This window comes from Manis pentadactyla, chromosome 16 (genome assembly GCF_030020395.1).
Source record: "Manis pentadactyla isolate mManPen7 chromosome 16, mManPen7.hap1, whole genome shotgun sequence".
NCBI classification, from domain to species: domain Eukaryota; kingdom Metazoa; phylum Chordata; class Mammalia; order Pholidota; family Manidae; genus Manis; species Manis pentadactyla.
In genome coordinates, this window is record NC_080034.1 from 72,782,737 (window position 1) to 72,806,116 (window position 23,380).

Sequence of the window (23,380 nt, forward strand, 5' to 3'; positions counted from 1 at the left end):
TGAACACTGATCAATGGGATTTAGAAAATAATCTTTGCCTGAACAGGGTTTACCACTGCTACAAAGTGCCACGTGAAGATACTCAACTCTGAATTTGTTGATACATCATTGAAACCTGAGCACTGATGTGAGAAAGAGGAGGCAGGGAGGGTCAAATCAGACGCAAGAATGGAATGCTAAATACTGTCTATAGAATCCAGTTACATTGAATTAAGCTTGGTGATTGTGTTTTCCAAATCTTCTATATCCTCATTGACTGTTTTCCTGCTTATCTATTACTGAGAGAAGTGTATTAAAGTCTTTCTTTCACTATGATTGTGAATTTATCTATTTCTCCTTGGCCTACTATCAGTTTTTATCTATATATACTTTCAGGCAACATTATTGAGTATCTTCATATTTATAATTGGTTTCTCTTTTTTTTATGAACTGAACATTTTATTCAGCAAATATCTTTACATATAGTAATGTTTATTGTTTTTTAGAATATTTTTTAGCTGTTAATAATATCCTAACTGCTGCACTAATATTCTTTTGGCTAAACTTTGGCATAAACTTTTCTGTCCCTTTATTTTCAACTGTTTTCTTAAGGTTTAGATGTACCTTCTCAAAATAGCATACAGTTGGATTTTTAAAATTTGGTCAGACAATCTTTTGAGCATTTAGTCTGCTTATATTAAGACTATTACTGATTTATTTGGAGTTCCAAATAAGGCTTTATTCTATGATCCATCATACATGCCTGTCTCTTTGCCCGGAGTGTGCTATGGCTCTTTGTTCTCTCTTCTTTCACTTTCTTTAGATTCCTTATTCTTAATTCCATTTCCCTCCTTTACTGGTTTGGAGGTTTTACACACTTACTCTTTATTTAGTGGTTATCCTAAAGTTACACACACAAATTCAACATATCAGAGTCAAAGTTAATAATAACAAAGGCCTTATTACTCAATGAATCCATTAACTTCTTCACGTTATGTGCAATTTTTTTCATGTATTTTAAATCTGTCTTGTTGTTTTAAAGCTCACACTACATTATTACTTTTATGCACTGTTCCTTTAGATTTTCTTTGCTTCTTATTCATCCTAGTATGTTGTATGACTTGCTATCTATTTGATATATATCTTTGAGAAGTTCCTTTAGTGAGAATCTGCAGGTAGTGAATTTTTTGTTTATCTTTTTTGGAAATTATGTTTATTTTCATTATTAAAATTAATATTTCTGGGTATACAAATTTTGGTTGGTACTTTTTCTCACATTGAAGACCAGTACACTAATTGTCTCTAATTTATAATACAACTATTGGAAAGATAGTTGTACATCTATCATTTTTTTAAAGGTAATCTGTCCATTTACCTGGGAGTTTTCCAGATTTTCTCACTGTCTTTGGTGTTCTTTTGTTTCATGATAATATCTTGATACAGATTATTTTTAATATCTGACTTGAGATTCATTGATTTCTCTGAATCTGTGGATTAATTTCATTCCTAAATTAGTACCCAATATTTCTTCAGATATTGCCTCTGCCATACTTACTGTTCATTTCCATGTAGATGTCAATTAAATGTATGTTACATTTTATCCATCAACTTTTGTGTCTTAACTCTATTCTCTTTCTCATCTTTGTGTTTTGCTAATGTTGGTTGTTGGATAACTTCCTACTAAAACCTCACTCCAATTTATTAATTCTCTCTTCAGCTGTATCTAATCTGTTATAAATTTATACATTTAATTTTAAATTTCAGTTATTATGCTTTTTCTTATTTTGTTACACTTATACACATTGTTTTAAACTTGTCTTTTGCCCCTTTAAAGTTTATCATGTAAAATTATTTTGTGTTTTATCCTTAATTATTTCAATGCTCAAAAATCTTTGTAGGGCCTCCTTTTACTTACTGTTTCTGTTGGTTCTCACTCAAGTCAAATTTTTCTCCTTTGCTTTCTGAATTTTAATTCAGAGGCACTCATTTTTCTTGGAAAAATATTTTTGAGTGTTTTTAAGAGCTAAGTGCCAAGGCAATTTCCTTTGCTGTTTCCTGGGCGAGGAATACATCTGGGTTTATTTCTGCCTCACAGTTACACTGAGGGTACAGTATTTGGGGATTTCAGCTTTGTAATGCAGGATCTCCTTGTTAGAACCGCCCTTTGGGGACACTAAACATTGTTTTTCCAAGTATAATGAAAGACTCTTAAAATATGAAGCAAATTTATCTAGATTTGAAAAATGCTTTTAGAGTGTACCTGACTTCAGAAACATGTTTTTCTTTCCCTGGATTTCCAGCCTTGTTGTACATTGTACAAGTCACTCCTTACATTTTGCAGCACTTTTAAGCTTTGAAAAGAAGGTGCATGTATTTTGTCTAGTCTGAAATTTCCATCGTCTTTGTTTAGCAGGAAGGTGTATCTAACCGTTCATATTGTCCCAGACAAGGCTGGGGAATAGGAAGGTGGATGATGACAAGGTATCATTTCACTAAAATAAAAATCTGCATTTCAGTGAGGATGTCAGTCAGGACTTTTTCTCTTCTTAATCCTTCATTATTACAGATAATTGAATGTTGAAGCATTTTGATTAGCACAGAAGTGGCCCTAGACAAGAAGTGTCCTTCACTAATATTGGCCATCAATATAAAGGGCTTTTCTTACATTTCTTATTCAAAGCCTGTTTATTTCTTTAAATTATTTGTGTGGCCCAAGTTTAATCCTTCCTCATGTCTGCCTTTAACTCATTTGTCAAAAGATCACAAACCTTCTGGAAAAGGGCAAGAGTTCCAGCAATATAGCATAGTATTGCCAACAAATAGAACTCTGTTTCTATGATGTCTGTTTGTAGGATTGTTAACATTGCATGTGTGTGCTTCGTTCCTGGTGAATATGTCAATGTAAAAGGTTCTGCTATCTGTTTGTTTTTGCAAAAGCTTTTCCCAGAATCTATGAGAACTTACATGGTTTTCCCTGGTCTTTAATGGTTTTCTGCAAAATTATTCATTTCAGTTGTGATACATGTTTTCTATAACATGCAAGTCTTTGACTCATTTATCTTCATGTTCTCGACTTGTAGATATTTTCAAATAAAAATTTAAGTATTTGTGGCAAGGAACATTGCTTTTTAGTTGTTAATATATTTGTCCAGAATAATCAACTAGAAGGGGATTTATTCCTTTTATTATTGTGTTCAATTTCACTTTAACATTGCTCAGAAAGTAGATTTTGGTGTCTTGTTTTCATTCAGTGTGAAAACTCTTGGCCTTTTTCATTTGCTTTGTTCCCAGCCCTGTCGTTTTCTAAGCTTCTTTAATTGCATCTTCTGCATTAATTTCCCATTGCTACTGTAACAAAGTACCACAACTTGGATGTTAAGGCAACACATGTTTATCGTCTTATAGTTCTGGAGGAATCTGAAGTCAGCTTCTCTGGGCTAAAGACAAGGGCTCCCTTGGAGGTTCTGGGGGGATTCTGTTCCCTTGTCTTTTCCATCTTCCAGAGTGGCATCCCTTGCCCCAGGCCCCTTTATCTGTCACCAAAACCAGAAGTTCACACTGCCATCCTCTGTGTCAGATCTCCACCTATAGAGATATTTGTTACTGAATTTAAGGACCACTGAATAATCCAGAATAATCTACCCATATCATAATTCTTAACTTATACATATCTGAAGAGTCCCTCTGCCATATGAGGTAGCATGTACGGTTTCCAGGCTTAGAGCTTGTACTGTTTGGGGCCAGCATTCAGCCACATCCAGTTTGGCCCCGACACCACAGGTGCCAGCAATCCTTTCAGTTTGCTTTGTTTTAACGAGGCAGAAAGCCACTGTTAGAAGACAAACTTGCAGTAGTAAAAATTAACAATGACACTTTTATTTCCCCATTTCATCCTATGTGGAGCCACCTAGGTTTTTGTTCTCAGTTAATGTCTTATAATTTCAAAATGGACTAGAATAGGCTTTAAAAGTTAAAATACTGAATACTACCTCTCCAATGTTGTTTCTGACTCCATTATTATCTATTACTGAAAACGGGGCTCAGAAAATCCAGCCAGGATGCTCCTTTCCTCTCAGTTGAGACTCTTGCTTATTTTGCATACTCATGCCCAAGGAGGGGGTGCATGCAGGGCCACGGTGTGTCTGTGCCGGATGTGAACCCGGGGCCACGGTGTGTCTGTGCTGGACGTGAACCCAGGGCAGGGTGCTGTTAATGGGAGAAGGTCAGGCACGGGCCCTGAGAGGAGGCGTGACAGCGGCACGTGCTGGCTTGGGTGATGGCGTGTAAATCCACAATAAAACTTTAATGATCTAGGTCCTTACTCCTCTGGGTGACATAGCAAAATACAAGCAACAGGAAGTCAGGTTTTCTAAAATACAGATTATTCATCCAAAAAACCAGAAAAGTCACTGGGCAAATTGAAACAAGTTGTTCACCCTTCTCATAACCTACTTGTCTTAACTTTCTGACAGCCTCAAATTCTAAAGTTCTCTAATTTTGTAAAAACAAAAACCATTCCGTTTGGGAACTTGAGGGAAGGAGCCCAGATCCGAGGTTCTCAGGCAAGGCCGGTGTCGGGCTAGATCCTTGTCGCTGGTCATCTCTGCTGAGTTCGCAAGGAGGGTTTGGGCCCATCTTCCCTTGCTGTTCAGGGCCTTTGGCCTTCCAAGAAGTCATATAACTAAAGTAGTTTCTCATCAGAGCTTCTCTTTGTTACCTCGAAGAAGCGACCCAGTTTGTCCAGAGTCAGTTATATATGTAACTCTACAGACGGTGATGTGGGGCATTAACGCTATAAAGCCAGAGTTAGAAGTGAATTTTCAGATCTCTAAGCCACACTCTCCAATCTGCTTTTCCTAACTTCCTAACATCGAGTGTTGAAGAAAAGGGGTTCAATTCCTCCTGCATTTGGTATCCTGCAGTAAAGGCAGGATGTTTGCACATGTGAAAGGAAGACATTTAGTGTAGGAAGTAGAATATGGAAGCTTGGAAGCCTTAACTGGAGTGGATTATGAATCAGTCCTGGGTTCTTGTTTTCCTTAATGGACGCACTTTAACCTCGCCTGCATTTCATTTATACTTGGAACGTTTCATGTGTGTTGATATATTGTTAGCATAATACCTACCTGAGAAAAAGAATCATTCTTTTAAAATATATTTTATTTTTTGTTTTTATCTGAGAAAGCCACATTTGAAATTAGCTTATTCTGGTAAAGCTTGATGTTTTCTGTATCTTTAACTCTAGTTAATCTGACAAACCAGTTTAAAGGTGTTGGAAGTGAGGTTGAGAAAATGAAACAGGTATGATGATTGGAAAGGATAAAGGTATGTAGCTAAGGGGGACATAATAGAAAAGCCATTGTCCTTAAGAATTTAGGAGGCCTCTCTGGTGATTGACATATTCCCATCCTTGCAAGTAGCTACCTGGTGAGTAAATAGGTTCCAGGAAGAGGAGTGGGTTGTAGGCATAGATGGATATACCTACTTCTCCAGCCAGAAAACTACTCAGAATGGTCAGGAGTGTCGTTATCAGGTGGATGGTCTGTTTAAATGACTGTAATGTATTGTTGTCCATTTAAAGGGAAGAAAGGACGTGTGGGCACCTAGCATTACACTGGCTCATAGAAGACACTGACAAGTTATAAACAAATAAAAAATTTTAATTTAAGGGACAGTATCTGGAAATGCTTGCTTTTCTTGGTAAGTTAGGGGAGCTGACAGAAGGAATTTAATAAACAAATGCACTTTTATCAAGATAAGTTTATTTCATTTTTGCCTGCATAATTAGCATATATTAACAAGAGGGGATAGGTGTCTAAGTGAGCTGTGTCAATATATGAAAATATACATTGACAGAGAATATGATACATTGCCATGTATTTACCACTGCTATTCAACGCATTAACCAATGGATGCAAAATGAATTCATTTTACTGCCGTTTTTATAGAACATTACTATTGTTTCCATAAAATAATTTAAAATAATATTATAATTTAATATTTAAATTGTTTACATTTTCACACTTATTATTTAAATATGTAAAAACATTTGATAGTATATTTAGGGGCCTTATAAAAATACCTTAGTATTACTTTCTTGTTCTAATTACAAGCACTTAACCAGTGTACTTTTTTATTAATTCCTTATTTGTTAATTTCTTATGAATCCAATGTTCCTTCCATTGGACAGTATTTTTGCAAAAACAGATACTGGATGGACTAAATGGACATTCAAATCTTCTCAAGGGACTTTTAAGAATCATTTTTCTTCACTAAAAGATCAAGTCCTCTTAGTTGTCGAGACTTAAACACCTTTTCTACCCTGGCTTCAGCTCTCTAAAAAGCATGCTCAAGAGAGAAATATTAGTAGACTTCTTGAGATGTACATTAAGTTTCTGTCTTCAAAATTTGACACAGTAAGAAAATTATATAGAGCATAACGTCTATTATGAATGTGTCTCTATTTAAAGATCAGAATAATTGCAAATTATAATTTAAAATAACCTCACAAATCATTTAATTTTACTAAGACCTATTAATATTAAATTATATGCCTAAGCATATAAGCTAGTTTGATCAGAGCTGGGAGTAAATCTCAAATTTTCTTGTGCTTTAGTACAATGCTTTCCCCATTCTGAATGATTTGTATTTAAGTTGATCTGTGCATTGTTATATTTAACCTTTTGAGATGATTGAGATTATGTACTTGAAAACAACTGTCATCACATAAAATGCAGGAGAACATGGGGTCTTGCAGGAATAAGAGCTGAGCAGATACATACGCTTGGGTGGCAGATTGTGCTCAGAGCTACTGGCGGTTACGACGGAGGGACATTACACTGAATTACAGAGTTTGAGTTTTCTGACAACAGAGAATCTACACATTCATCTACAGAGACAATTAATTTTCTTGAAAATAAATTCTAAGTAGAGGATATGAGAAAAGTGGGAAGACAACTCATGTTTTCAGAGTGCCTACGACCTTCCAGGGATTCTTGGCTGGTATTAAATGCCATCTCATTTAACTTTCATAAATACCCCACAAAGTAAACATAATCACAGTTTTCCATATGGAGAAACTGAGCCTCTGAGAGGTGAAATTAATTACCAGTTACTTTCCTCAACACCTACTAATCCCCATCACTAGTAAGTGGCAACCCCAAAATTGGGACTCCATGGTGTCGGTTGAGCAATGGGGAGGGAGGGAGGTTTTCTCCAAGCAGTTCTCTATGTAATCAATTTGCCCGAAAGTATTTTCTCCTTATTTACAAAATAAATCTTATGTCTTACAGATGTATGTACTATTTTTCAATGCTATTTGGCTTTATAAAGGTGCATATTCTCTATATGCATTATTAATACCTGGATTTTTTATTGTATATTTCCACAATAAAGGATATACAACGTACACTTACACTTACATAGAGGGTCACATGACTGATGCACCAGAGGAGTGCTCAGAGATTAACTACTGTTCACAAACATTAATCGATTATTGGTCGCCTATTGGGTACCTACCGAACTGTACTGGGCTTTCTGGGTAGAGATTATTATGTGAGATTATTTCCTCAACAAAGGAAGCCTAACATCTAGGTGTTAATGTAATAAACAATTCAGAGATCCATGTCAGAAAACATACATCAGTACAAACTGTGTGGTGATTATCAGAAGTTTATTTGAAATGTGAGCAAGGAAGAGGACAGGACTTCCAGTTATGGGTCCGGCATGGAAGAGCTCCGAAGTCATCACTCCGCCCTAACGATCAGGAGGAAGCTGAACGAACAAGCCTCCGTGCTTTGAGTAGAGGTGAGATCACGGGCAAACTGCCGCCCGCAACTGGAGGCTCGGACAGGCGGTGACTGAGAAGCACGGCTCACCCGAGCGGATACCTGGAGGGACCCACATGCATAGGAACAAAGATAAGAGTTATATCAGATATTTTCTGAGAACTATACAAGCGTGAAGAGAGTGGAGTGAAATATTTATGGTGTTGACAGAATAAAGCCCCTCTAGAATTCCATGCTGTGAAATTATTTTTTCCAAAGTACAGGGGAAATAAAGACCTTCTCAAACAAATAAAATTTGAGGAAATTCATTTCCAGTAGATTTGCCCTATAAGAAATGTTAAATGAAGCTTTTCAGGGAGGACAATGATACAGATCATAAATTTGGATCTACATGAAGAAAGGGAGAATATCAGAAAAGGAATAAATAAATGAAAGACAAAAACTTTTACTTTTTTTAAAACTAATCTAACAGTTCAAAATAATAGCAAAAATATATTCTGTCATGGATATAGATACATGCTTGTTATAAGTATGAGAATTCCCACAATGATAGATGGGTTGGATGGGGGAAGGAAGAATTAGGATTGTTTCCTTAGTATAAGGAACTTGAACTATCCATGAAGAAGTGTAGAGTTATTTGAAAGTGGACTTGGGTTACTTGTGACTGTATATTGCAAGCTGTGTAGACTATAACTACTAAAAAGAGTAAAAAAAGAAATAAATTATATGCTATGAATGGGGGGAAAATGCAATCTAATAAAATTCTCAGAGCCATAAAAGGCAGGAAAACAGTGGAAGACAAAAATAGGAAGAAAGAATAAGGGTAACAAATAGGACACAGTAACAAATATGGTGGCTATTAATCCAGCTATATAATCACTTTGAACATCAGTGGCCTGGATGCACCAATGAAAAGACAGGGACTATCAAGGTGGATAAAAAAACAAGACCTAACTACATGTTGTTTACAAGAAATCCACTTAAAAATAAAGGCACTTATAGATCAAAATAAATGCATGGTAAAATTATACAATGCTAAAACAAATCAAAAGAAAACAGGAGTATCTATATTATTCCAGGAAGAAGAGATTACACAGAAGGGAAAATTATCAAGGGTAAAGAGGTCATTACATAATGATAAAGGGGCAATATTTCTGAGAATATATAACGATCCTTAATATTTATGTGCTAAACACCAAAATCAAAGTAAGTAAGGCAAAATGACAGAATTGCGAGAAGAAGCAGAGGAGTCCACTGTGAACACCCCTCTCTGAGAAATGGACAGATCCAGCAGGTAGGAGCTCTGGAAGGGCACAGATGGACTTGACAGCACCATCGAGGCACTGGGTTTATGGGCGTCTGTGGACTATTTCACTCACTGTGGCAGAACACACATTCTTCTCAGATGCAGATGAGATACGCACCTATCTGCCACATTCTAGGCCATGGACAACTTTGACAACATCATACAATTTCTGCACCTGGACTGCAATGGAATTAAACTAGAAATAGGTAACAGAAAGATAACTGGAAATGCCCCAACTTCTTGGAGATTAAACCACACACTTGTAAGTAACAAAAGGGTCAAAAGAGACATCTAAAGAAACAGTAAAAAATATGTTTGAACTAAATGAAAATGAAAATACAACTTAAAAAAGTTATGGGATGCAACCAAAGCATAAGACTTACCATAAAACTACAGCAATCAAGACAATATGGTATTGGTTCAGAAAGAGATAAATGGGTGGAGTAGAATAGAGATCCCAGAAATAGGCCTACTTAGATACAGTCATCTGATCTTCGACAAAGGAGTGAATGCAGCAAAGAATTTTTTTCAACAGTTGGTGTTGGAACAACTGGATGCCCACCTGTAAAAAAGAGAATCTAGACACAGACCTTACACCTTTCACAAAAATTAACCCAAAATGAATCATAGACTTTAATGTACAATGTAAAACTATGAAACCCCTAGAAGAAGACATAGGAGTAAACCCAGAAGACCTTGGGTATGGAAATGAATTTTAGATACACCACCTAAAGTATGTATGAGGCAGGAAAGGAATAAAAAGTTAGGCATCATTAAAGTTTAAAACTGTTCTGTGAAAGACAGTGTCAAAAGAATAAAAAGACAAGCCATAGACTCAGAGAAAATATTTGCAAGAGGCACATCTGACAAAGGACTATTTTCAAAACTTTGCAAAGAACACTTAAAACTCAACTATAAGAAAATAACCTGAATGATTAAAAATGGGCAAAAGATGTGAACAGACACCTCACTAAGGTGTCATTTGGGAAATGCAAATCAAACAACAATGAGATATCACCACGCGTGTATCAGAAAGGCCAAAATTGAAACACAAATACCACTTGTGGGAGAACCTGGAGCAACAGGAACTCGTATTCAGAGAAGGAAGCAAAACTGGCAGAGCCACGGCAGAAGGCAGTTCAGGAGTTTTCTAGTAAGTCACGCACACACTTGCTAGACAACCCAGCTATCATGCTTCTTGGTATTTCCTCAAATTAACTGAGAATTCCTGTCCACACAAAAATCTGCACATAGATTTTTATAGATGTTTTTTTTTTTGCAATTGCCGAAACTTGGAAGCAGCCAAGGTGTCCCTATTGAGTGATTGATAAATATACTGTGGTCCACCCAGGCAATGGGATATCACTTAGCATGAAAAAGAAATGAGCTGTCAATCCATGAGTAGATATGGAGGAAGCTTAAATGCATGCTAAGTGAAGAAAGTCAACCTGAAAGGACTTCTTAGTGGTCTGTGACATTCTGAAAAAGGCAAAACGATGGAGACAATAAAAAGATCAGTGGTTGCCAGGGCTTAAGGGAGAGGGCGGGATGGCTCGGCTGAGCAGAGGGAATTTCAGGGCTGCGAAACTATGCTGGGGGGGCCATTGTGGCGGGTGCCTGTTGGGGCACATTAGTCGGGACCGTGGAACGTGCAGTGCCAAGTGTGAACTCCAGTATAAGCCGTGGGCTTTGGGTGACAACACACCAGCATCGTTTGTGGCAAATGTGCCCCTCTGCGCGGGGTCGGCTCTGCGGTGGGGTGGTGGGTGTATGGGAGGCTCTATGCACTTGCCCCTCAGTTTTGCTGTGAACCCAAAACTGCTCTAAAAACTACAGTTTATGTTTTTTTAAAGAGGGAGAGAACAAAGTGGACCAGGATTTTTGAGAAAAGTGTTTGTGAAGAAAGGGGGCCTGGGTGAGAAAGAAAGGAAGGAAGATTTTTTTAAGGTCAGGAAGTTACTTGAGCAGAGGACTGGAGGTGAGGCTGGGCACGAACACAAAGGAAGGTGCAGGAAAGGACATTCAGTGGAACATCTGCCTTGTGGAAAAGGTGAAGATTAGGAACTGAGGCACGAATCCCTGTACCCACCCTCGTGGAGCAAAGACAAATAAGGCCGTGCCTGGTGGGGGAGCAGACACGGGGCTGGCCCTGCCACCATCGCTGGCCTCCTGCCGGATGCCGACTCTGGAGCACGTGGGAGCCCCAAACTTACCTCAGGGCGGGCGTAGCTTCATGCTGGTTGTCTGTGTACCAGCTGCCGAGTGCATGTTTGTAAAATGCAGTGATTACCTCCGGCAGGTTTAGTTGTTCTTTTTAGCAAAACTGCACTTGCTAACCTAACGACGCATCTGGCGCTTTATGGGGGCGTCACCCACAGTGCGATCGTCATTACAGGTCAACAACATCCAGCTTGTGTTTATTTTTTGGGGCTCTTCATTCAGCAGCATCAGAATAGCACAAAGAACGAAAACGTCCTGGAGGTTTTCGCCAGAGAATTATGGTTTCGCAGTAGTGCCGATTTATCATCCAGGAGACCAGTTCATAAAATAAAAACGTAATAGAACATAACGGGAATGGTTTTCCATCATCCCTCCGCATAGCTGCTATTAACATTAATGGGGGCTGTATGTGAGTTTGGAAAGGGGAGGATGTCTGGTATTTCCAGAGGCTTTATATTTAGACCAATTCACTGAGAGGGTCTCATGTGCATTATTCAAGCACAATATAGAAAAAGGAGGGACACAGAGCTTCCCTTCTGAGAATACTGTGTTCTTTGTCAGGGAATTTGATTTATTTTACTGTTCAGACATGTGGAGACAGAGCAGGGGAACCACAAGATGCAGAGAAGCGTGCTGAAGCCTGATGCACTGGGAATGAGGTCACTTGTAATAATGATTTCAAAACACACCCTGGTAAAACATCTATTTCTTCTTGATTTAGTATTCCACGTGGTATATTTTTCTCTACCCTCAACTCTGGCAACATACAAAAACCTCTCAGAAGGAAAAAAGAAGTAATGATTTTTAAAAATTTTATCATTAATCTACAATTACATGAAGGACATTATGTTTACTAGGCTCCCCCATCCACCAAGTCACCCCGACAAAGCCCATTACAGTCACTGTCCATCAGGGTAGTAAGATGCTGTAGAATCACTACTTGTCTTCTCTGTGTTGCACAGCCCTCCCCATGCCCACCTCTACATTATACATGCTAATCGTAATGCCCCCTTTCTTTTTCCCCGCCCTTATCCCTCCCTTCCCACCCCTCCTCCCTAGTCCCTTTCCCTTTGGTAACTGTTGGTCCATTTTTGGGTTCTGTGATTCTGCTGCTGTTTTGTTCCTTTGGTTTTTCTTTGTTCTTATACTCCACATATAAGTGAAATTATTTGATACTTGTCTTTCTCTGCCTGGCTTATTTCACTGAGGATAATACCCTCTAGCTCCATCCATGTTGTTGCAAATGGTAGGATTTGTATTCTTCTTATAGCTGAATAATATTCCATTTTGTTTATGTACCACCTCTTCTTTATCCATTCATCTACTGATGGACACTTAGGTTGCTTCCATTTCTTGGCTATTGTAAATAGTGCTGCAATAAACATAGGGGTGCATCTGTCATTTTCAAACTGGGCTACTGCATTCTTAGGGTAAATTGCTAGAAGTGGAATTCCTGGGTCAAATGGTATGTCTATTTTGAGCTTTTTGAGGAGCCTCCATACTGCTTTCCACAATGGTTGAACTAATTTACATTCCCACCAGCAGTGTAGGAGGGTTCCCCTTTCTCTACAACCTCACCAACATTTGTTGTTGTTTGTCTTTTGGATGGTGGCGATCCTTACTGGTGTGAGGTGATATCTCGTTGTGGTTTTAATTTGCATTCTCTGATGGCAGGCGATGTGGAGCATCTTCTCATGTGTCTATTGGCCATCTGAATTTCTTCTTTGGAGAACTGTCTATTCAGCTCCTCTGCCCATTTTTTAATTGGATTATTTGCTTTTTGTTGAAGTGCATGAGATCTTTATGTATTTTGGATGTCAACCCTTTATCGGATCTGTCATTTATGAATATATTCTCCCAGACTGTAGGGTGCCTTTTTGTTCTATTGATGGGTCCTTTACTGAACAGAAGCTTTTTAGTTTAATGTAGTCCCACCTGTTCATTTTTGCTTTAGTTTTCCTTGCCCGGGGAGATATGTTCATGAAGAAGTTGCTCATGTTTATGTCCAAGAGATTTTTGCCTGTGTTTTTTTCTAGGAGTTTTATGGTTTCATGACTTACATTCAGGTCTTTGATCCATTTCAAATTTACTTTTGTGTATGGGGTTAGACAGTGATCCAGTTTTATTCTCTTGCATGTAGCTGTCCAGTTTTGCCAGCACCATCTGTTGGAGAGACTGTCATTTCCCCATTGTATGTCCATGGCTCCTTTATCAAATATTAGTTGACCATATATGTTTGGGTTAATGTCTGGAGTCTCTATTCTGTCCCATTGGTCTGTGGCTCTGCTCTTGTGCCAGTACCAAATTGTCTTGACTACTGTGGCTTTGTAGTAGAGCTTGAAGTTGGGGAGTGAGATCCCCCCCACTTTACTCTTCCTTCTCAGGATTGCTTTGGCTATTTGGGGTCTTTGGTGTTTCCATATGAATTTTTGAACTATTTGTTCCAGTTCATTGAAGAATGTTGTTGGTAATTTGATAGGGATTGCATTGAATCTGTGTATTGCTTTGGGCAGGATGGCCATTTTGAAGTTATTAATTCTTCCTAGCCAGGAGCATGGGATGAGTTTCCATTTGTTAGTGACCTCTTTAATTTCTCTTAAGAGTGTCTTATAGTTTTCAGAGTATAGGTCTTTCACATCCTTGGTTAGGTTTATTCCTAGGTATTTTATTCTTTTTGATGCTATTGTGAATGGAGTTGTCTTCCTGATTTCTCTTTCTATTAGTTTATTGTTACTGTATAGGAAAGCCACAGATTTCTGTGTGTTAATTTTGTATCCTACAACTTTGCTGAATTCTGATATCAGCTCTAGTAGTTTCGGAGTGGAGTCTTTAGGGTTTTTTATGTACAATATCATGTCATCTGCAAATAGTGTAAGTTTAACTTCTTCTTTACCAATCTGGACTCCTTGTATGTCTTTGTTTTGTCTGATTGAGGTGGCTAGGACCTCCAGTACTATGTTGAATAACAGTGGGGAGAGTGGGCATCCCTGTCTTGTTCCCGATCTCAGAGGAAAAGCTTTCAGCTTCTCACTGTTCAGTATGATGTTGGCTGTGGGTTTATCATATATGGCCTTTATTATGTTGAGGTACTTGCCCTCTATACGCATTTTGTTGAGAGTTTTTATCATGAATGGATGTTGAATTTTGTCTAATGCTTTCTCAGCATCTATGGAGATGATCATGTGGTTTTTGTCTTTCTTTTTGTTGATGTGGTGGATGATGTTGATGGATTTTCGAATGTTGTACCATCCTTGCATCCCTGGGATGAATCCCACTTGGTCATGGTGTACAATTCTTTTGATGTATTTTTGAATTCAGTTTGCTGATATTTTGTTGAGTATTTTTGCATCTACATTCATCAGGAATATTGGTCTACAATTTTCTTTTTTGGTGGGGTCTTTGTCGGGTTTTGGTATTAGGGTAATGTTGGCTTCACAGAATGAGTTTGGGAGTATTCCTTCCTCTTCTATTTTTTGGAAAATTTTTAGGATAATGGGTATTATGTCTTCTCTGTATGTCTGATTAAATTCTGAGGTAAATCCATCAGGCCCAGGGGTTTTGTTCCTGGGTTGTACCCGTTTTTTGATTACTGCTTCCATTTCTTTGCTGGTGTTTGGTTTGTTTAGATTTTGCGTATCTTCCTTGGTCAGTCTTGGAAGGTTGTATTTTTCTAGGAAGTTGTCCATTTCTTCTAGGTTTTTCAGCTTGTTAGCATATAGGTTTTCATAGTATTCTCTAATAATTCTTTGTATTTCTATGGGGTCCGTCATGATTTTCCTTTCTCGTTTCTGATTCTGTTGATGTGTGTTGATTCTCTTTTTCTCTTAGTAAGTCTGGCTAGAGGCTTATCTATTTTGTTCATTTTCTCAAAGAACCAGCTCTTGGTTTCATTGATTTTTTTCTATTGTTTTATTCTTCTCAATTTTATTTATTTATTCTCTGATCCTTATTATGTCCCTCCTTCTTCTGTCTTTAGTTCTCATTTGTTCTTCTTTTTCCAATTTTGATAATTGTGATGTTAGACTATTCATTTGGGATTGTTCTTCCTTCTTTAAATCTGCCTGGATTGCTATACACTTTCCTCTTAAGACTGCTTTTGCTGCATCCCGCAGAAGTTGGGGCTTTGTGTTGTTGTCATTTGTTTCCATATATTGCTCAATCTCTATTTTAATTTGGTCGTTGATCCATTGATTATTTAGGAGCCTGTTGTTAAGCCTCCATGTGTTTGTGGGCCTTTGTGCTTTCTTTGTACAATGTAGATCTAGTTTTATTCCTTTGTGGTCTGAAAAGTTGGTTGGTATTATTTCAATCTTTTTGAATTTACTGAGGCTCTTTTTATGGCCTACTATGTGGTCTATTCTGGAGAATTTTCCATGTGCACTTGAGAAAATGTGTGTCCTGTTGCTTTTGGATGTAGAGTTCTATAGATGTCTATTAGGTCCATCTGTTCTAGTGTGTTGTTCAGTGCCTCTGTGTCCTTACTTATTTTCTGTCTGGTGGATCTGTTCTTTGGAGTGAGTGGTGTGTTGAAGTCTCCTAAAATGAATGCATTGCATTCTATTTTCTCCTTTAGTTCTGTTAGTATTTGTTTCACATATGCTGGTTCTCTTGTGTTGGGTGCATATATGTTTATAATGGTTATATCCTCTTGTTTGACTGAGCCCTTTATCATTATGTAATGTCCTTCTTTAGCTCTTGTTACTTTCTTTGTTTTGAAGTCTATTTTGTCTGATACTAGTACTGCAACACCTGCTTTTTTCTCCCTGTTGTTTGCATGGAATATCTTTTTCCATCACTTGACTTTTAGTCTGTGCATGTCGTTGGGTTTGAGGTCGGTCTCTTGTAAGCAGCATAAAGATGGGTCTTGCTTTTTTTACCCATTGCGTTACTCTGTGTCTTTTGAGTGGTGCATTCAGTCCATTTACAATTAGGGGGATTATTGAAAGATATGTACTTATTGCCATTTCAGGCTTTAGGTTCATGGTTACCAAAGGTTCAAGGTTAGCTTCTTTAGTGTCTTACTGCCTAACTTAACTCACTTATTGAGCTATTATAAACACGGTCTGATGATTCTTTATTTCTCTCCCTTCTAATTCCTCCTCCTCCATTCTTCATATGTTGAGTGTTTTGTTCTGTGCTCTTTTGTGTTTCCTTTAACTGCTTTTGTGGGTAGTTGATTTTATTTTTTGCCTTTAGTTAGTATTTTTGTTGGTCTGCTTTCTTTACTGTGATTTTATTTTCTCTGGTGTCATCTATTGAGTCTTAGTAGTACTCCCATCTAGAGCTGTCCCTCTAAAATAGCCTGTAGAGGTGGTTTGTGGGAGGCAAATTCCCTCAACTTTTGCTTTTCTGGGAATTGTTTAATCCCTCCTTCATATTTAAATGATATTCGTGCTGGATACAGTATCCTTGGTTCAAGGCCCTTCTGATTCATGGCATTAAATATGTATCATGCCATTCTCTTCTGGCCTGTAAGGTTTCTGTTGAGAAGTCTGATGATAGCCTGATGGATTTTCCTTTGTAGGTGACCTTTTCCCTCTCTCTCACTGTCTTTGAAACTCTGTCCTTGTCCTTGATATTTGCCATTTTAATTATTATGTGTTTTGGTGTTCTCCTCCTTGGGTCCCTTCTGTTGGGAGTTCTGTGCACTTCTGTGGTCTGAACGATTATTTCCTCCCCCAGTTTGGGGAAGTTTTCCATCATTATTTTTTCAAAGACACTTTCTATCCCGTTTTCTCTCTCTTCTTCTTCTGGAACCCCTATAATACGGATATTGTTCCTTTTGGATTGGTCACACAGTTCTCTTAACATTGTTTCATTCCTGGAGATCCTTTTATCTCTCTCTGTGTCAGCTTCTATGCGTTCCTGTTCTCTGGTTTCTATTCCATCAATGGCCTCTTGCATCCTATCCTTTCTGCTTATAAATCCTTCCAGAGATTGTTTTATTTCTGTAATCTCCCTCCGGACTTCATCCCTTAGCTCTTGCATATTTCTCTGAAGATCCATCAGCATGGTTATGACCTTTATTTTGAATTCTTTTTCAGGGAGGTTGGTTAGGTGTATCTCCCCAGATTCCTTCTCAGAGGAGGATGTCTGGGTTAGTCTGGTTTGTATCAAATTCTTCTGCCTTTTCATGGCAATAGAGGTAGTTGTGGGGAGCTGGTGCATGTATCAGCTGGGAGAACATCTCTTCTTGCTGGTTTGTGGCCTTCCTCTCCTGGGAGAACAGCGACCACTAGCGGCTTGTGCTGGGCAGCTGCGCGCAGACGGGGTTTCTAATTCTTGCCTGGCCGCTGTGAAAGAAGCTCTGCCCTCCTGCTGTGGGCATGGCTGGCCTTAGGCTGCTGCTCCACTATGGCGGAGCAGCATTGGAGGGGAAATGGGTGGGAGGGTGTTTATCTCTGTGAGGGGTTTCTGAGCTGCACTGCTGCCCAGGGGGTTAGGGCACCTGGAGTTCCCCAGGATTCCCAGCTGCTGGGCTAAGTGTCCTGGGACATTTCCATTCAGCTGTGGGGTCCTTGTTCCTTTAAGTCTTTCAAAAAGCACTCGCTTTTCTTTGTCCCAGGGGCGCCGGCTGTGTGGACCCACTCACAGGTTTTACTGTCCTGTTTCCCTGGTATCCAGCACCCCATGCACTGTGTGTCTGTGCTCTGGCCCGGATGGCTGGGACTGGGTGTTTAGCAGTCCTGGGCTCCCTCTCCCTCCCCGCTCTGACTTCTCTCCTCCTGCTGGGAGCTGGGGTGAGCGGCGCTCAGGACCCGCCGGGAGGCGGCTTGTGTCTTCTCCCCTTCATGACGTGCTGGGTTCTCACAGGTGTAGATGTAGCCTGGCTGTTGTCCTGCATCTTCTGGTCTCTCTTTTAGAGATAGTTGTATTTGTTGTATTTTCAAAAATATATATGGTTTTGGGAGGAGATTTCCACTGCTCTACTCATGCCACTATCTTGGCTCCGCCCATCGAAGTAATGATTTTTTGCCCGTAATTAAATCAGCCTGAGTCCCTCAGGAATGGCAGCACCTTCCCTGAGAAGCTGCTGGTTCTCTCTTGGTCGGTGTCATCCCTGAGGTTGTGAGTGACTAGGTAACACTAGCAAGTTTATCTTTTTTTTTGAGAGGGCATCTCTCATATTTGTTGATCAAATGGTTGTTAACAACAATAAAATTCTGTATAGGGGGGTCAATGCTCAATGCACAATCATTAACCCACCCCAAGCCTGATTTTTGTCAGTCTCCAATCTTCTGATGCATAACGAACAAGTTCTTACATGGTGAACAGTACAAGGGCAGTCATCACAGAAACTTTCGGTTTTGATCACACATTATGAACTATAAACAGTCAGGTCAAATATGAATACTCATTTGATTTTTATACTTGATTTATATGTGGATACCACATTTCTCCCTTTATTATTATTATTTTTAATAAAATGCTGAAGTGGTAGGTAGATATGAGATAAAGGAAGAAAACATAGTTTAGTGTTGTAAGAGAGCAAATGTAGATGATCAGGTGTGTGCCTGTAGACTATGTGCTAATCCAAGCTAGACAAGGGCAGTAAAACATCCACGTATGCAGAAGATTTCTCTCAGAACAGGGGGGGTGAGGTTCTAACACTCACCTCTGTTGATCCCCAATTTCTCACCTGATGGCCCCCTGCGACTGTGCCTGTCTTAGGTTGTTCCTCCCTTGAGGAATCTTACCCGTCTCTGGCTAACCAGTCATCTTCCGGGGCCATACAGGGAAATGTAAAGTTGGTAAGTGAGAGAGAAGCCATATTGTTTGAAAAGGTTAGCTTTTTACTTCTTTGCATATTTATGCCCTGTGGCTTCTATGCCCAGCATTTGTCTTGAGGTATCTTTACCACTTGGAGGAATTATGATACTCAGTAAATTCAATATGGGGCATGAATTCTATTTTGGGGTTGTAATTAGGAAGGAAGAAGAAAAGCTATAGAAATAGCAGGCAAAAGAAAACATGGGAAGATTGATTATTTCTTTGACATATCTTCTTGTAGAGTAACTTAAGTATGTATAGGTTTTAAACTACTAATTAAATTGTGTACACACATTAACATAATAGGAATACAGTTACATAACCAAGGCAGACCTACCATTACCAGCCATCTCCAGTGAAACCAAGAAAACCAGTTAGGCACCCTAGGCATTTGTGAAAATTTATCTATGATATGATGGATATTGTCCAACTGTACTTGAACAGTCTGAGAGATATCAGACAAATTAAAACAACCCATTCCTGGAAACTGTTCACATCCCATATGTTCTTTTAACAGTAGATAGTCTGTAGTTGTAAGATGTTGGAGCACCACAACTTGCACTTCTCCTAATTCTTGGTTGAGTTCCAACAGTATAGATCCAGTCAAATTTGTTGTTTTACTGTATGCACAGGCCAGCTTAGATATCTCCTTCTTCATTCCCATGGCAAGTCCAGGAACTGGTGGGATGAGTGCATCTACAGCTGTAGCAGCCCCTGGATCTTTGTTGAGGTTTTTGATGATCATCTTCTGGAATGACTCTTCCAGAGAGTGCTGATGTTGGAAGTTCTTCTTCATATCGTATCTTAGTTCATTTTCTGGGTAGCCAAATTAGGCTTTGATCCTCTGTATAAACACAAACAGGCCCTTTACCCACACTTTGATATGCCCTTTATACCATTGTGTAGAACTCATTGGAGGTCACCACACAGGAACTGCTTTTTTTTCTTTTTAAGAGAAAGGAATATTATCAGAAAAATGTACCTCCATAGCCGATCATCTGATACCCTTTAACTGATCAAAATTAAGGATATTTAAAGCATGCATTCATCGTTGATTTACAGTTAGTTTTATCCTATCAAGGAGTAATCCCCCTTTTCTTTCTTTCTTTTTTTTTTGTTATCATTAATCTACACTTCCATGAAGAATATTATGTTTACTAGGCTCTCCCCTATACCAGGTCCCCCCTATAAACCCCTTTACAGTCACTGTCCATCAGCAGAGCAAAATTTTGTAGAATCACTACTTGTCTTCTCTGGGTTGTACAACCCTCCCCTTTCTCCCCTCTCCCCATTATGCATGCTAATCTTAATACCCCCCTTATTCTTCCCTAATCCCTCCCTACCCACCCATCCTCCCCAGTCCCTTTCCCTTTGGAACCTGTTAGTCCATTGTTGGGTTCTGTGATTCCGCTACTGTTTTGTTCCCTCAGTTTTTCCTTTGTTCTTATACTCCACAGATGAGTGAAATCATTTGGTATTTCTCTTTCTCTGCTTGGCTTATTTCACTGAGCATAATACCCTCCAGCTCCATCCATGTTGCTGCAAATGGTAGGATTTGCCCTCTTCTTATGGCTGAGTAGTATTCCATTGTGTATATGTACCACATCTTCTTTATCCATTCATCTACCGATGGACATTTAGGTTCCTTCCAATTCTTGGCTATTGTAAATAGTGCTGCGATAAACATAGGGGTGCATCTGTCTTTCTCAAACTTTATTGCTGCGTTCTTAGGGTAAATTCCTAGGAGTGCAATTCCTGGGTCAAATGGTAAGTCTGTTTTGAGCATTTTGGTGAACCTCCATACTGCTTTCCACAATGGTTGAACTAACTTACATTCCCACCAGCAGTGTAGGAGGGTTCCCCTTTCTCCACAGCCTCGCCAACATTTGTTGTTGTTTGTTTTTTGGATGGCAGCCATCCTTACTGTCGTGAGGTGATACCTCATTGTAGTTTTAATTTGCATTTCTCTGATAATTAGCGATGTGGAGCATCTTTTCATGTGTCTGTTGGCCAACTGTATTTCTTTTTTGGAGAACTGTTTGTTCAGTTCCTCTGCCCATTTTTTAATTGGATGTTTTGTTTGTTGAGGCGTATAAGCTCTTTAAATATTTTGGATGTCAAGCCTTTATCGGATCTGTCATTTACAAATATATTCTCCAATACTGTAGGGTTCCTTTTTGTTTTATTGATGGTGTCTTTTGCTGTACAGAAGCTTTTCAGCTTAATATAGTCCCACTTGTTCATTTTTGCTGTTGTTTTCCCTGCCCAGGGAGATATGTTCAAGAAGAGGTCACTCATGTTTATGTCTAAGAGGTTTTTGCCTATGTTTTTTTCTAGGAGTTTAATGGTTTCATGACTTACATTCAGGTCATTGATCCATTTTGAATTTACAATTGTATATGGGGTTAGACAATGGTTCAGTTTCATTCTCCTACATGTAGCTCTCCAGTTTTGCCAGCACCATCTGTTGAAGAGACTGGCATTTCGCCATTGTATGTCCATGGCTCCTTTATCAAATATTAATTGACCATATATGTTTGGGTTAATGTCTGGAGTCTCTAGTCTGTACCACTGGTCTGTGGCTCTGTTCTTGTGCCAGTACCAAATTGTCTTGATTACTATGGCTTTATAGTAGAGCTTGAAGTTGGGGAGTGAGATCCCTCCTACTTTATTCTTCTTTCTCAGGATTGCTTTGGCTATTCGGGGTCTTTGGTGCTTCCATATGAATTTTTGAATTATTTGTTCCAGTTCATTGAAGAATGTTGCTGGTAGTTTCATAGGGATTGCATCAAATCTGTATATTGCTTTGGGCAGGATGGCCATTTTGACGATATTAATTCTTCCTAGCCATGAGCATGGGATAAGTTTCCATCTGTTAGTGTCCCCTTTAATTTCTCTTAAGAGTGACTTGTAGTTTTCAGAGTATAAGTCTTTCACTTCCTTGGTTAGGTTTATTCCTAGGTATTTTATTTTTTTTGGTGCAATTGCGAATGGAGTTGTTTTCCTGATTTCTCTTTCTGTTGGTTCATTGTTAGTGTATATGAAAGCCACAGATTTCTGTGTGTTAATTTTGTATCCTGCAACTTTGCTGTATTCCGATATCAGTTCTAGTAGTTTTGGAGTGGAGTCTTTAGGGTTTTTTATGTACAATATCATGTCGTCTGCAAATAGTGATGGTTTAACTTCTCTTTACCAATCTGGATTCCTTGTATTTCTTTGTTTTGTCTGATTGCCATGGCTAGGACCTCCAGTACTATGTTAAATAGCAGTGGGGAGAGTGGGCATCCCTGTCTAGTTCCCAATCTCAGAGGAAAAGCTTTCAGCTTCTCACTGTTCAGTATGATGTTGGCTGTGGGTTTATCATATATGGCCTTTATTATGTTTAGTTACTTGCCCTCTATACCCATTTTCTTGAGAGTTTTTATCATGAATGGATGTTGAATTTTGTCAAATGCTTTTTCAACATCTATGGAGATGATCATGTGGTTTTTGTCTTTCTTTTTGTTGATGTGGTGGATGATGTTGATGAATTTTCTAATGTTGTACCATCCTTGTATCCCTGGGATGAATCCCACTTGGTTATGGTGTACAATCCTTTTGATGTATTTTTGAATTTGGTTTGCTTATATTTTGTTGAGTATTTTTGCATCTATATTCATCAGGGATATTGGTCTGTAGTTTTCTTTTTTGGTGGGGTCTTTGCTTGGTTTTGGTATTAGGGTGATGTTGGCTTCATAGAATGAGTTTGGGAGTATTCCCTCTTCTTCTATTTTTTGGAAAACTTTAAGGAGAATGGGTATTATGTCTTCTCTGTATGTCTGATAAAATTCTGAGGTAAATCCATCTGGCCTGGGGGTTTTGTTCTTTGGTAGTTTTTTGATTACCGCTCCAATTTCATTGCTGGTAATTGGTCTGTTTAGATTTTCTGTTTCTTTCTAGGTCAGTCTTGGAAGGTTGTATTTTTCTAGGAAGTTGTCCATTTCTCCTAGATTTCCCAGCTTGTTAGCATATAGGTTTTCATAGTACTCTCTAATAATTGTTTGTATTTCTGTGGGGTCCGTTGTGATATTTTCTTTCTCGTTTCTGATACTGTTGATTTGTGTTGACTCTCTTTTCCTCTTAATAAGTCTGGCTAGAGGCTTATCTATTTTGTTTATTTTCTCGAAGAAACAGCTCTTGGTTTCATTGATTTTTGCTATTGTTTTATTCTTCTCAATTTTATTTACTTCTTCTCTGATCCTTATTATGTCCCTCCTTCTGCTGACCTTAGGCCTCATTTGTTCTTTTTTTTCCAATTTCTATAATTGTGACATTAGAC